The following is a 13,490-nucleotide window of genomic DNA, read 5'->3' on the forward strand; positions in this document are numbered from 1 at the left end:
TCATCCCAATGTGGTTAAAAGGCCTTCAGAGGAGGAGGCACTGCGATAGTTAGAGAGGCACTGCCATAGTTAGAAGGGGAACTCCCAAAGGACATGTAGTCTGTCTCTATTTGGCAATAGAGGGATGGAAGCACTATTAGATCTCTCCTGACAGATGGGCATCTTCCCACTGTGGTTTAAAGGCCTTCAGAGGAGAAGAAGCTGCCATACAGTTAAAAATGGGAGCCCCCAAAGGACATGTAGTCTGTCTCTATTTGGCAATGGAGGGATGAGGCACAATTAGATCTCTCCCGACAGATGGGCATCTTCCCACTGTGGTTTAAAGCCCATCAGAGGAGGAGGCACTGCCCTACAGGTGGAAGGGACATCTAGCACGACCCCTAGTTGGAAAGGGAGGGATGAAGGCACAATTAGATCTCTCCCGACAGATGGCCATCATCCCAGTGTAGTTTAAAGGCCTTCAGATGAAGAGGCACTGCCATACAGTTAGAATGGGGACCCCCCAAAAGACATCTAGTCTGTCTCTATTTGGCAATAGAGGGATGGAGGCACAATCAGACCTCTCCCGACAGATGGGCATCATTCCAGTGTGGTTTAAAGGCCTTCAGATGGGGAAGCACTGCCATACAGGTGGAAGGGGGACCCCCCCAAAGGACAGGGATGGAGGCACAATTAGACCTCTCCCGACAGATGGCCATCATCATCAAGCCGCACGGAGTCCCTTGGGGAGATGGTAGCGGGGTATAAATAAAGTTTTATTATTATTTATATTATTATCCTACTGTGGTTTAAAGCCCATCAGAGCAGGAGGCACTGCCATACAGTTAGAAAGGGGACCCCCGGAGGACATCTAGTCTGACATTGTTTGACAATAGAGGAATGGAGGCACAATTAGATCTCTCCCGACAGATGGGCATCATCCCAGTGTAGTTTAAAGGCCTTCAGAGGAGGAGGCGCTGCCCTACAGGTGGAAGAGTGACCTCAAAGGACATGTAGTCTGACCCTGTTTGGAAATGGATTGAGGGAGGTACAATCATACCTCTCCCGACAGATGGTCATCATCCCAGTTTGGTTCAAAGCCCATCAGAGGAGGAGGCACTGCCATACAGGTGGAAGGGACATCTAGCATGACCCCAAGTTGGAAAGGGAGGGATGAAGGCACAGTCAAATCTCTCCCAACAGATGGGCATCATCCCAGTGTGGTTTAAAGGCCTTCAGATGGGGATGCATGCCATACAGGTGGAAGGGGACCCCCCAAAGGGAGTTAGGTAGAGGATCATCATCCCAGTATGGTTTAAAGCCCATTAGAGGAGGAGGCACTGGCAATGGGGGAGGGATGGAGGCACAATTAGACCTTTCCCGGCAGATGGCCACCATCCCACCTTGGTTTAAAGCCCATCAGAGGAACTGCCATACAGTTAGAAGGGGGACCCCTCAAAGGACATCTAGTGCAACCCCAGTTGGAAAGGGAGGGATGAAGGCACAATCAAATCTTTCCCAACAGATGGGCATCATCCCAGTGTGGTTTAAAGGCCTTCAGATGGGGATGCATGCCATACAGGTGGAAGGGGACCCCCCAAAGGGAGTTAGGTAGAGGACCATCATCCCAGTATGGTTTAAAGCCCATTAGAGGAGGAGGCACTGGCAATGGGGGAGGGATGGAGGCACAATTAGACCTTTCCCGGCAGATGGCCGTCATCCCAGTTTGGTTCAAAGCCCATCAGAGGAGGAGGAGGAACTGGAACTGGATTGAGGGAGACACAATTAGACCTCTCCTGACAGATGGCATCATCCCACTGTGGTTTAAAGGCCTTCAGATGGGGAGGCACTCCCATATAGTTAGAAGGGGGACTCCCAAAGGACATCTAGTCTGTCCGTATTTGGCAATAGAGGGATGGAGGCACAATTAGATCTCTCCCGACAGATGGGCATCATCCCAGTTCGGTTTAAAGGCCTTCAGAGGAGGAAGCACTGCCCTACAGGTGGAAGGGACATCTAGCACGACCCCCAGTTGGAAAGGGAGGGATGGAGGCACGATTAAACCTCTCCCGACAGATGGGCATCATCCTAGTTTGGTTTGAAGCCTATCAGAGGAGGAACAACTGCCATACGGTTAGAAGGGGGACCCCCCAAAGGACATCTAGTCTGTCCCTATTTGGCAGTGGAGGGATGAGGCACAATTAGACCTCTCCCGACAGATGGGCATCATCCCAGTGTGGTTTAAAGCCCATCAGATGAGGAGGCACTGCCCTACAGGTGGAAGGGACATCTAGCATGATCTCCAGTTGGAAAGGGAGGGATGGGGGCACAATCAGACCTCTCTCGACAGATGGCCATCATCATCAAGCCTCACCGAGTCCCTTGGGGAGATGGTAGCGGGGTATAAATAAAGTTATTATTATTATTATTTATATTATCCCACTGTGGTTCAGAGCCCATCAGAGGAGGAGGCACTGCCCTACAGGTAGAAGGGGGACCCCCAGAGGACATCTAGTGCGACCCCAGTTGGAAAGGGTGGGATGGAAGCACAGTTAGACCTCTCCCGACAAATGGGCATCATCCCAGTTTGGTTTAAAGGCCTTCAGAGGATGAGGCACTGCCATACAGTTAGAAGGGGATCCCCAAAGGACATCTAGTCTGTTCCTGTTTGGAAATGGATTGAGAGATACACAATCAGACCTCTCCTGACAGATGGTCGTCATCCCAGTGTGGTTTAAAGCCCATCAGAGGAGGAGACACTGCTCTACAGGTGGAAGGGAAGCCCCCAAAGGACATCTAATCTGACCCCGTTTGGGAATAGAGGGAGGGGGACACTATCAAACCTCTCCCGACAGATGGTCATCATTCCACTGTGGTTTAAAAGCATCCAGAAGAAGAGCCACTCCCATACAGGTGAAAGGGGACTCCCAAAGGACGTCTAGTCTGACCCTATTTGGCAATGGAGTTAGGGAGATGGAGGACCATCATCCCAGTGTGGTTTAAAACCCATCAGAGGAGGAGGCTTTAGTGTGACCCAATTGGGCAATAGGAGGGAGACACATGCTGGATCTGCACAGCCCCTCTTCTACTTTGAAGGGAGACACAATCAAAGCCATCCCAACAGATGGCCATTCTGCCTCTGCTTAAAGGATTTATGCTAGCCGCCTCTCCAAAGCTTCACTGGGACATTCTTCCTTGAATATTGGATTGTGTTTATTATAGAGGCATAGAGTTATAAGGAACCCCCAAAGCCCACCCACTCCAATCCCAGGTGAAAAGGCACAGTCAAAGCTCTCCCTACAGATGGCCAGTCAGCCTTTGCTTTAAAATCTCCAAAAAAGGAGACCCCAAACAGACTGCTAAGCAGCAGCATCTGCTGTCGAACAGCTCTGACCCCAAACACCCTCCCTCCAGTTCAGATGTTGAATCCTTCTGCCTTACGACTTTCCCAAGCATTAATGGTATTTTCTAACAAACCATGCCTTCTTGTGATATGTCCAAAATACAACAGCTTCAGCCTTGGCTTAGCCATCTTGGCTTGCAGTTAGCCACAGTGCCTGGTGTTTATTTCAGTCTCCCTTCTAATAACAACAACAACAACAACAACAACAATAATAATAATAATAGCAGCAGCCACAGTGCCTGGGGTTTATTGCAGTCTCCCTTCTAATAATAATAATAATAATAATAATAATAATAATAATAATAGCAGCCACAGTGCCTTGTGTTTATTGCAGTCTCCCTTCTAATAATGATAACAATAATAATAATAGCCACAGCGCCTGGTGTTTATTGCAGTCTCCCTAATAATAATAATAATAATAATAATAATAGCCACAGTGCCTGGTATTTATTGCAATTGTACTATGTTAATAATATATTATATGTATATTTACCTTGTAAGCCGCTCTGAGTCCCCTTCAGGGTGAGAAGGGCGGCATATAAATGTCGTAAATAAATAAATAAATAAATAAATAAATTTCCCTTCTAATAATAATAATAATGGCAGACACAGCGCCTGGTGTTTACTGCAGTCTCCCTCCTAATAATAATAATAATAATAATAATAGCAGCAGCAGCAGCCACAATAAACGCCACAGTGCCTGGTGTTTATTGCAGTCCCCCTTCTAATAATAATAATAATAATAATAATAATAATAATAATAACAATAGCAGCCACAATGCCTGTTTACTGCAGTTTCCCTTCTAATAGTAATAATAATAATAGCAGCAGCCAAAGTGCCTGGTATTTATTGCAGTCTCCCTTCTAATAATAATAATAATAATAATAATAATAGCAGCAGCCACAGCGCCTGGTATTTATTGCAGTCTCCCTTCTAATAATAATAATAATAATAATAGCAGCCAAAGTGCCTGGTATTTATTGCAGTCTCCCTTCTAATAATAATAATAATAATAATAATAATAATAATAGCAGCAGCCACAGCACCTGGTATTTATTGCAGTCTCCCTTCTAATAATAATAATAATAATAATAATAGCAGCCACAGTGCCTGGTGTTTATTGCAGTCTCCCTTCTAATAATAATAATAATAATAATAATAATAGCAGCCACAGTGCCTGGTGTTTATTGCAGTCTCCCTTCTAATAATAATAATAATAATAATAATAATAATAATAATAATAATAATAGCAGCCACAATGCCTGGTATTTATTGCAGTCTCCCTTCTAATAATAATAATAATAATAATAATAATTGTATTTATTACCTGCCTCTCCTTGTGGCTCAGGGTGGGTTACAGCATAAACACTGCTAACTTTCTATAAATATACATATTTGTATAAGAGATGCATATTTCTGTAAAATATTGAAATACTCAGGACCTAGGTTAAACACAGACACGAGTTTGAAATTCATGCTTAAAGCTGGCTGGGTAGGCCTGCTGGTAAAGATAGGTCTTTTGATGAGTTTTAGCATTACCCATGGCTCACCCTGCTTGGCTTCTAAGATCAGATGGGATTTGGGGCCTGTAGTAGTGTATTTAGGCCAGTAGCTGTTGGGCTGAATAGTGTCAGGGACCTAAAAGGATATTTTGATGTGTCTTAGAACAAAAAGGAAGCCATGCCTTGCTTTTGGAGAGAACAGTGCTCTCCTTAGAATTGATATTTCTGTATTTACGGCACTGCCTTCATCTCCAGCTGCCCTTTCCTTAAGCCGGAAAAAGGAACCTCGGAAAAAGGAACCTCATAACTGTTTATGCAAAGTGAAGATAGATGAGAATTGAGGCATTCACAGCTTGCAGACCTTGTGGTTTTCCTTGCCATCTCCTTGCAGAGACATCTGGCTACAGGATGTAGTGCTCGACGGATCTTTGGTATTAATCCATTGGAAGGTGTTAAAACCGAGGGGATGTTTGATTGGAAAGGTCAGGACAGAATTGAAAGTCTCAAATATAAAGGAGAAGCTTTTGTGAGTCATTGGGCTGAGTTTCTGTTTGTGGGGATGCTTGAGGAAAGTCTTTCCAAGTGAAATAAAAGTCCGGATATGAGACTCTTCCAAATTACAAAATTACTCGTATTTACTCAAGTAATGCACCATTGAATCTAATGTGCAGCCCAATTTTTAAAACCCTGAAACCAAAAAGAGTATTTTATTTATTTAATTTTGTTAACTTTTTTTCTGATGTAATTTTTTGTTCTCTGCGTTTTGTATTTTATTGTGCTATATTGTATTTTTGGGCTTTGCCTCATTTTAGCTGCCCTGAGTCCCCATCGGGAAGATGGTGGCGGGGTATAAATAAAGATGATGATGATTATTATTATTATCATTAGAAACAGAACAAGATGAGTCCGCAGCAGACAAGATCACTCTGCTGGCTGTTGTATTATTATTATTATTATTATTATTATTATTATTATTGACACAAAAGCACAGTATGTCGCAGCAAACGAGATCTATATGCTGGATTTCGTATCACAAACTCACAAGTTGAACACTTCCCAAGCATCTAGGACTGTGTGATGTATTTTTCGAATGATGCGCACAGATCCAAGTCAGGTGGCCTTTTGCAGTTGACAGATTGTGATTTTGTCAATATTGATTGTTTCTAAATGCCAGCTGAGATCTTTTGGCACGGCACCTAGTGTGCCGATGACCACTGGGACCACCTTTACTGGTTTATGCTGCTAGAGCCTTTGCGGTTCGATTTTGAGGTCTTGATAGCGGCTGAGTTTTTCCTGTTGTTTTTCCTCAATGTGACTCTCACCTGGAATGGCGGCATCAATAATCCAGACTTTTTTCTTTTCCACAATCGTGATGTCTGGCGTGTTGTGTTCCAAAACTTAGCCAGTCTGGATTCGAAAGTCCCACAGTATTTTTTGCATGTTCATATTCCACGACCTTTGCAGGCTTATGATCCCACCAATTCTTTACTGCTGGCAGTGGTCCTTGTCACATAAGTTCCAGTGAATCATTTGAACCACAGAGTTGTGCCTCTGTTTGTAGTCCATCTGAGTGATTTTCTTGCAGCAGCTGAGGAGATGGTCCATGGTTTCATCACCTTCCTTGCACAATCTGCATTTTGGGTCATCCGCTGATTTTTCGATCCTGGCCTTAATGGCCTTTGTCCTGTTGGCTTGCTCCTGGGCTGCAAGAATCAGGCCTTCTTCTGTCTCCTTCTTCAGGGTTCCATTCATGAGCCATCACCAGGTCTTCTCCTTGTCAACTTTTCCTTCAATTTTGTCAAGGAACTGCCCATGCAATGCTTTGTTGTGCCAGTTGTCAACTCTGGTTTGGAGTGCAGTTTTCTTGTACTGACTCTTTGTCTGCTGTGCTTTGAGAAGTTTCCAATTATTGACTTCAATTAAAGCAGGTTCTTGGCTTTCCTTGACATATTCTGCCAGGGCCTCATGTTTTTCTTCTTCAACTGCTCGTTTTACTTGTAAAAGTCCTCTGCCCCCAGATTATTATTATTATTATTATTATTATTATTATTATTATCTTGCTGGCAGATGTAATGCACAACAGCAAAAGGTGTACTCTTTATAATTTGCCTGCTTAGAAAACAAAAGTGTTAGAGCACCAAAGCTTTCAACAATGGAAAAGAAAACCTTGGGGTGCATCTATGCTGCAAAATTATTTATTTATCGTGTCATCAGCAACCATACCATTGTATTACAATTCTATCAGAGCAAAACAAACACACATATTAAAAAGAAAAGAAAAAAATACACAGATTTTGCAAATTTGGTAGTTGGTTAAATGTCCTTTGACCAGTATCTGGCCACTTGGAGTGCCTCTGGTGTTGCCGCAAGAAGGTCCTCCATCGTGCATGTGGCAGGGCTCAGGGTGCATTGCAGCAGGTGGTCAGGGGTTTGTTCTTCTCCGCACTCGCATGCCGAGGATTCCACTATGTGGCCCCATTTCTTGAGGTTGGCTCTGCATCTCGTGGTGCCAGAGCTCGGTCTGTTCAGCGCCTTCCAAGTCGCCCAGTCTTCTGAGTGCCCAGGGGGGAGTCTCTCATCTGGTATCACCCATGGATTGAGGTGCTGGGTTTGGGCCTGCCACTTTTGGACTCTCGCTTGCTGGGGTGTTCCAGCGAGTGTCTCTGTAGACCTAAGAAAACTATGTCTTGATTTAAGTCGTTGACGTGCTGGCTGATACCCAAATAGGGGATGAGCTGGAGATGTCTCTGCCTTGGTCAAAATGCAAAATGAATTCACTTTAATTGCCTTGGTTCAATTCTATGGAGTCATGGGTGTTGTAGTTTTACAAGGCTTTGAGCCTTCTTTGCCAAAGAAGGCTGATGCTTCTCCAAACCACAAAACCCAGCATTGCATAGCATTGAGTTATGACAAAGATGGCATCCCTTAAATAGAAGCTCCAGGTGCTCCTGAAGCAGCTTCTCTTAGCACTTTGGTTCAGCACTAAGATTACCTATTATGTGACTCTAATGTGCATCCTGGTTTTGGCGAGGTAATTTATCCAAAAAAATGTGAGCATTAGATTGGAGTAAATGCAATATAGCACTTGCATTTCACTTTTAACTCAAAATTGAATGGGAGCAGAGGGCTTGCAGTTTGCTGAAGTTTGCCGACAGATAATATTAAACAACCCATGACATTACAAAGGACAGGATTCCATAGGAGTAGTAGACTTTGAAGTAAACTGAGAGTTTGAAAGTCACTTGCTTTGCAAAACAGGTGTTTTGTACCTTTCAAAAGTGAATGTCGTTGTCTTCAAGTCAAGCTGCTTTGAGTCTCCTTGTAGAAAAAAATGGAGTATAAATATACATAAATGTAATAATCATTATAATCAAATGGCCATCTGTCGGGTGTGCTTTGAATGGGATTTTGTTTGTTTGTTTGTTTGTTTGTCTGTTTGTTTGTTTGCTTGCTGTATTTGTATACCACCTTTCTCAGCCCGCAGGAGACTCAAGGCGGTTAACAGGGCAAAATTCAATGCTTACAATGTCATAAATACAATTTAAAAAATAACATATAATAAAAACTAAATGTTTTTTTAATATTTATATAACATTGTAATTTAAGATGAGACTGCCCTAACCTTCTTCAACCTAAATGTGTTTACATATCCTTCTAATAATAATAATAAGGCCAGTAAAATAATAAATGGAATAGTATAGAGTGAAAAAATAAATGGAATAATAACAATCATAAAATAAATGTAATGATAACACTTATAAAATAAAATAATAAATGTAATAATTTATATAAATAAAAATGTAATGTTAGTTTGTGGGATTAACAGAACTCAAAAACCACTGGATGAATTGACACCAAATTTGGACACAATACACCTAGCAACCCAATATATGTCCTTCACTCAAAAAAAATGATTTTGTCATTTGGGAGTTGTAGTTGCTGGGATTTATAGTTCACCTGCAATCAAAGAACATTCTGAAACCCACCAACTATAGAATTGAACCAAACTTGGCACACAGTTCTCCCGTGACCGACAGAAAATACTGGAAGGGTTTGGTGGGCAGTGTCCTTTGGTTTTGGAGTTGTAGTTCACCTGCATCCAGAGATCATTGTGGACTCAAACAATGATGGATCTGGACCAAACTCTACACGAATACTCAATATGCCCAAATGTGAACACTAGTGGAGTTTGGGGAAAATAGAATCTTGACACTTGGGAGTTGTAGTTGCAGACACTTATAGTTCACCTACAATCACAGAGCATTCTGAACCCCACCAACGATAGAATTGGGCCAAACCTCCCACACAGAACCCTCATGTGGGCCACAGCAATGCGTGGCAGGGGATGGCTAGTAATAAAGTAAAATGATAACTATAATCATAACAAATTGAGTAAAATAATAAATGCAATAATAATAATAATAATGACAGAGTAAAATAATAAATAACTTTGACTCGAGTATAAGCCGTGGGGGACTTTTTCAGCCCAAAACAAGGGTTGAAAAACTAGGCTTATACTTGAGTATATACAGTACCCTAACCCAAGCCTGGCCTCCTAAGAAATAGCCTTGGAACCCCATGCAACACAGACCAAACTTGGTTTGAAATAGGTTCTTGTGGGTTTTTTTCGGGCTATAGGGCCATGTTCTAGAGGCATTTCTCCTGATGAACCAGCCTGGACATAGCATATTATTTGAGAACACAGAAATGCTGGACCACACCAACAACCACCATGTCAGACTACACGGAGAAGCCATTGAAATCCACAAGCATGTGGACAATTTCAACAGAAAGGAAGAGACCATGAAAATGAACAAAATCTGGCTACCAGTATTAAAAAACTCTAAAATTACAACAGCAAAACAGCAGAGAGGAAACAACCAGGCACATCTTAACACCTCTCAACAAAAGGTTTTCCCAGGCTCAGGCAGGCCTTCAAATGCTAATGAAGGTGGTCAGCTGAAACATTCACACCTACCTCTAGCAGAGAAGAGCTCTTTGCCCCACCCCAGCCATTCCACAGATATATAAACCCATTGTCCTATTTCCAACAGACCTCACTACCTCTGAGGATGCTTGCCATAGATGCAGGCGAAACGTCAGGAGAAATGCCTCTAGAACATGGCCCATAGCCCGAAAAAACCCACAAGAACCTAGTGATTCCAGCCATGAAAGCCTTCCACAATACATTTGTTTGAAATAGTTTTCTTTTTTTCCTTTCTACTTAATTAGAGGTGTCAAATTGTAGATAATTAATGTATTAATTAAAACGTGTACATCAGTAAGCTTGAAAGTGATTATTTCTGGTGATGTGCAGCAGAATTTTGAAAATACTACCAGTTTCTGGAGAACCCTGATGTCTGTCTTTAGTTTGGTGCTCTGTGGCAAGAGGGATGGAAAGTTTTGGATGTCAATAAACTCAATTTCCTTTCTGAGAAGCAGAGGGGTTTTCCCATCTGCCTTGAAAGCAGCCTGAGAGGAAGGATCTTTGAAGCTCATCCTGTACTATGTTGGGTATCCATCTAAGAAGAGCACATAGACATACTGCAAGGTTTTTTTTCCTCTCTCTTTCTTTTGCTCTATTGCATGGAACAGATATGCAAAAACCGAACAGTATCTGCAGGCGAGGCATTTTGTAAGCAGCTACTGCCAGGAAGAGGAGGAAGTTGCTTTCATCTTGCCAGCTGATTATATTTTAGTCATCTTATCTGATCCTTGCTTAATTGATTTAAAATATCAATTAAGCTAGATGATGTCAGCAAATTGGAAGTGTACTGGATCCTTCCAAGCTTATTTCCTGCTCTGTTGAATCGGGCTGTTTGTTTGCTTTACTTTTTTCCCCTTTTTTATTTTCTTTTTTTAATTTAAATTTTTAAATTATTTTATTTTCATACAATAACAACTTAACCATGCCATCTTGCAAAAATTGGGTTGGTGCTACATATGGGAAGATGCTCCCTGCGGCCAGTTTATTTTCTCTTTCTTGCTGGACTCTTTCTCAAATTCTTCTTCTCCTTTGGATTTTGTTGGTTGTCTATTTTGCTTTGAGGATGGTGCATAATTTCACTCCACAATACTGCACATACAATCATTACAGTGCGTCGTTCAACCCCTTGCCCTTGATTTAGCATGGCGTGTTCAAGAAGGGTCTCTGGTTTGTTTTGCATCCATGTTCCTGCATATAAGTCTCAATATTTTGAATGTGGGTCCAGGGGTTTTCTTTCTGGGTTGTTGTGAGTTTTCTGGGCTGTCTGATCATGATCCAGAAGCATTCTCTCCTGATATTTCACCTCCATCTATGGCAGGCATCCTCTGAGGTTATGAGGCCTTCTGCGTGTCTTGGAACAGTTTCTCTCTATAGAGATGTTCAATGACTGGGTTGCTGTGAGTTTTCCAGGCTGTATGGCCATGCTCCAGAAGCATTCTCTCCTGATAGTTCGCCTGCATCTGTAGTAAGCATCCTCAAAGGTTATGAGGTCTTCTGCGTGTCTTGAAACAGTTTCTCCCCGTAGAAGTGTTCAATGTATTGTTGAAGGCTTTCATGACTGGAATCACTGGGTTGTTGTGAGTTTTCCAGGCTGTATGACCATGTTCCAGAAGCATTCTCTCCTGATATTTCGCCTGCATCTGTGGCAAGCATCCTCAGAGGTTATGAAGTCTTCCACGTGTCTTGGAACAGCTTCTCCCTATAGAGATGTTCAATTTATTGTTGAAGGCTTTCATGACTGGAATCACTGGGTTGTTGTGAGTTTTCCAAGCTGTATGACCATGTTCCAGAAGCATGCTCTCTTGATATTTCACCTGCATCTGTAGTAAGCATCCTCAGAGGTTATGAGGTCTTCTGCGTGTCTTGAAACAGTTTCTCCTCGTAGAAGTGTTCAATGTATTGTTGTAGGCTTTCATGACTGGAATCACTGGGTTGTTGTGAGTTTTCCAAGCTGTATGAACATGTTCCAGAAGCATTCTTTCCTGATATTTCGCCTGCATCTGTAGTAAGCATCCTCAGAGGTTATGAGGTCTTCCGCGTGTCTTGGAACAGCTTCTCCCTATAGAGGTGTTCAATGTATTGTTGAGGGCTTTCATGACTGGAATCACTGGGTTGTTGTTAGTTTTCCAAGCTGTATGACCATGTTCCAGAAGCATTCTCTCCTGATATTTCGCCTGCATCTGTGGCAAGCATCTTCAGAGGTTATGAGGTCTTTCTGTTTTCTTTCTGTCTTGAATCCTCTCAATTCTCTGTCAAAATAACATGAATAATAATGATATCTTGATTGAAATAGTTGATCAGTTCTGTATAAATTTCTGCATGCCTTCAAGTGGATTCTGATTCATGGCAACCTTATGATGAGGTCTTCTTAGCAAGATATATTATTAATAGTTGGGTTACCTTTGCCTTTATCTGAGGCTGAGAAACTGTGACTTACTCAAGTGGGTTTCTGTGGCTGAGTGGAGGTTGGAACTGTTGTGGCTCAGTCTGAGCCTGAGCTTTCTGAGCCTGAGTTTCCTCAGGACGAGGAGGAGGATGGGTTACAGATTTCTGAACATGTTCCGGTTATTGAGGCAGATACTGTTGATTCTGAAGAAGAGACGGCATATCTGTTCCCCAGAGAAAGGAATGTGGTTTTAGATAAAGATAGTGAAACTTCATAGCTGCAGGTGGAGGCTCCTTCTGAGAGCTCAGGACCTCTTGGTTCCCAGCAGGGCTGGCCACCCTTGAAGATAGTGGAGATTTGATTAGACAGGACCGTTTGCAATTAAGAGTCCGCAGAAGTTCACGCCTTGCCAACAAACGTGAAGCTCGAGGTCAACGTAATGCTTTTATGTTGGGAGAACATATTTAATGATCTGGTCGAAGGGCATTCTTTGTCAGTGCAATGTTGCTTATATCCTGTTAACTTCTGTGGAAATACCTTGGCTTTTGGGGAAAGCATCTGACTCTTTGGGACTTTGGTTTTGACCCTGATTTTTGGAGACCTTGTCATGCTGCCATGGACTATTGCTTAACCAATGCTAAAGGACTATGCTTCATGTTATTTGCCTTTGCATCTTGGGAACTTTGCCTTTGCATTTAAGACTGTTTTGGCTATTGAACTTTTGCAACTTTATTTCTCTGTTTTGATTTTGCTTTTTCTCAATAAACTACAAAACCTACAGCCTTGGTATTTGTAGTGAATCTATCCTGAGCTCCGACAGTAACCTTGCTCTCCAGAGCCAATACTCAAACTACTACGTTGCCTCTAGATTTCTATCTCTCATTGCCTGGACTTCGAAGCCTGCGTAGATTGTTTACAGCTGCAATGTCTTCTTTATTTGACATCCGATCTCATGAGACGTACCTGATGCAGCTGATTAACGACCGGTGTCTTTGGCGGCCAAAATAATTAAGTTGATCCCCCAATTAATACTTTCCATCGCTTGATGTCTCCCTAAGCAACTGGACACTCCTCTGCTCTATCGGTGTCGCAGGATGTGGTGTGCCCCGCTGTTGTGGCTCGGGTTTTTAATTTCTTCTTCCAAGAGGAGTGAAGGTCATATCTCGCCTTGCACAGGACTTATCTCCCATCTGCTTGCTGCCACTTCCCCTCATTGCTTTGACACAAGATCC

The 13,490-nt window shown here is 42.5% G+C and overlaps 1 protein-coding gene across 1 annotated transcript in view; it reads left to right on the top strand.

Moving 5' to 3' along the window:
* Positions 1-13,490, top strand: part of ZNRF1 (zinc and ring finger 1) — a 46,681-nt gene that overhangs the window by 1,253 nt on the left and 31,938 nt on the right. The gene's annotated exons all lie outside the window — the stretch shown is intronic.

The sequence above is a fragment of the Anolis sagrei genome, chromosome 8 (genome assembly GCF_037176765.1).
Source record: "Anolis sagrei isolate rAnoSag1 chromosome 8, rAnoSag1.mat, whole genome shotgun sequence".
NCBI lineage: Eukaryota > Metazoa > Chordata > Lepidosauria > Squamata > Dactyloidae > Anolis > Anolis sagrei.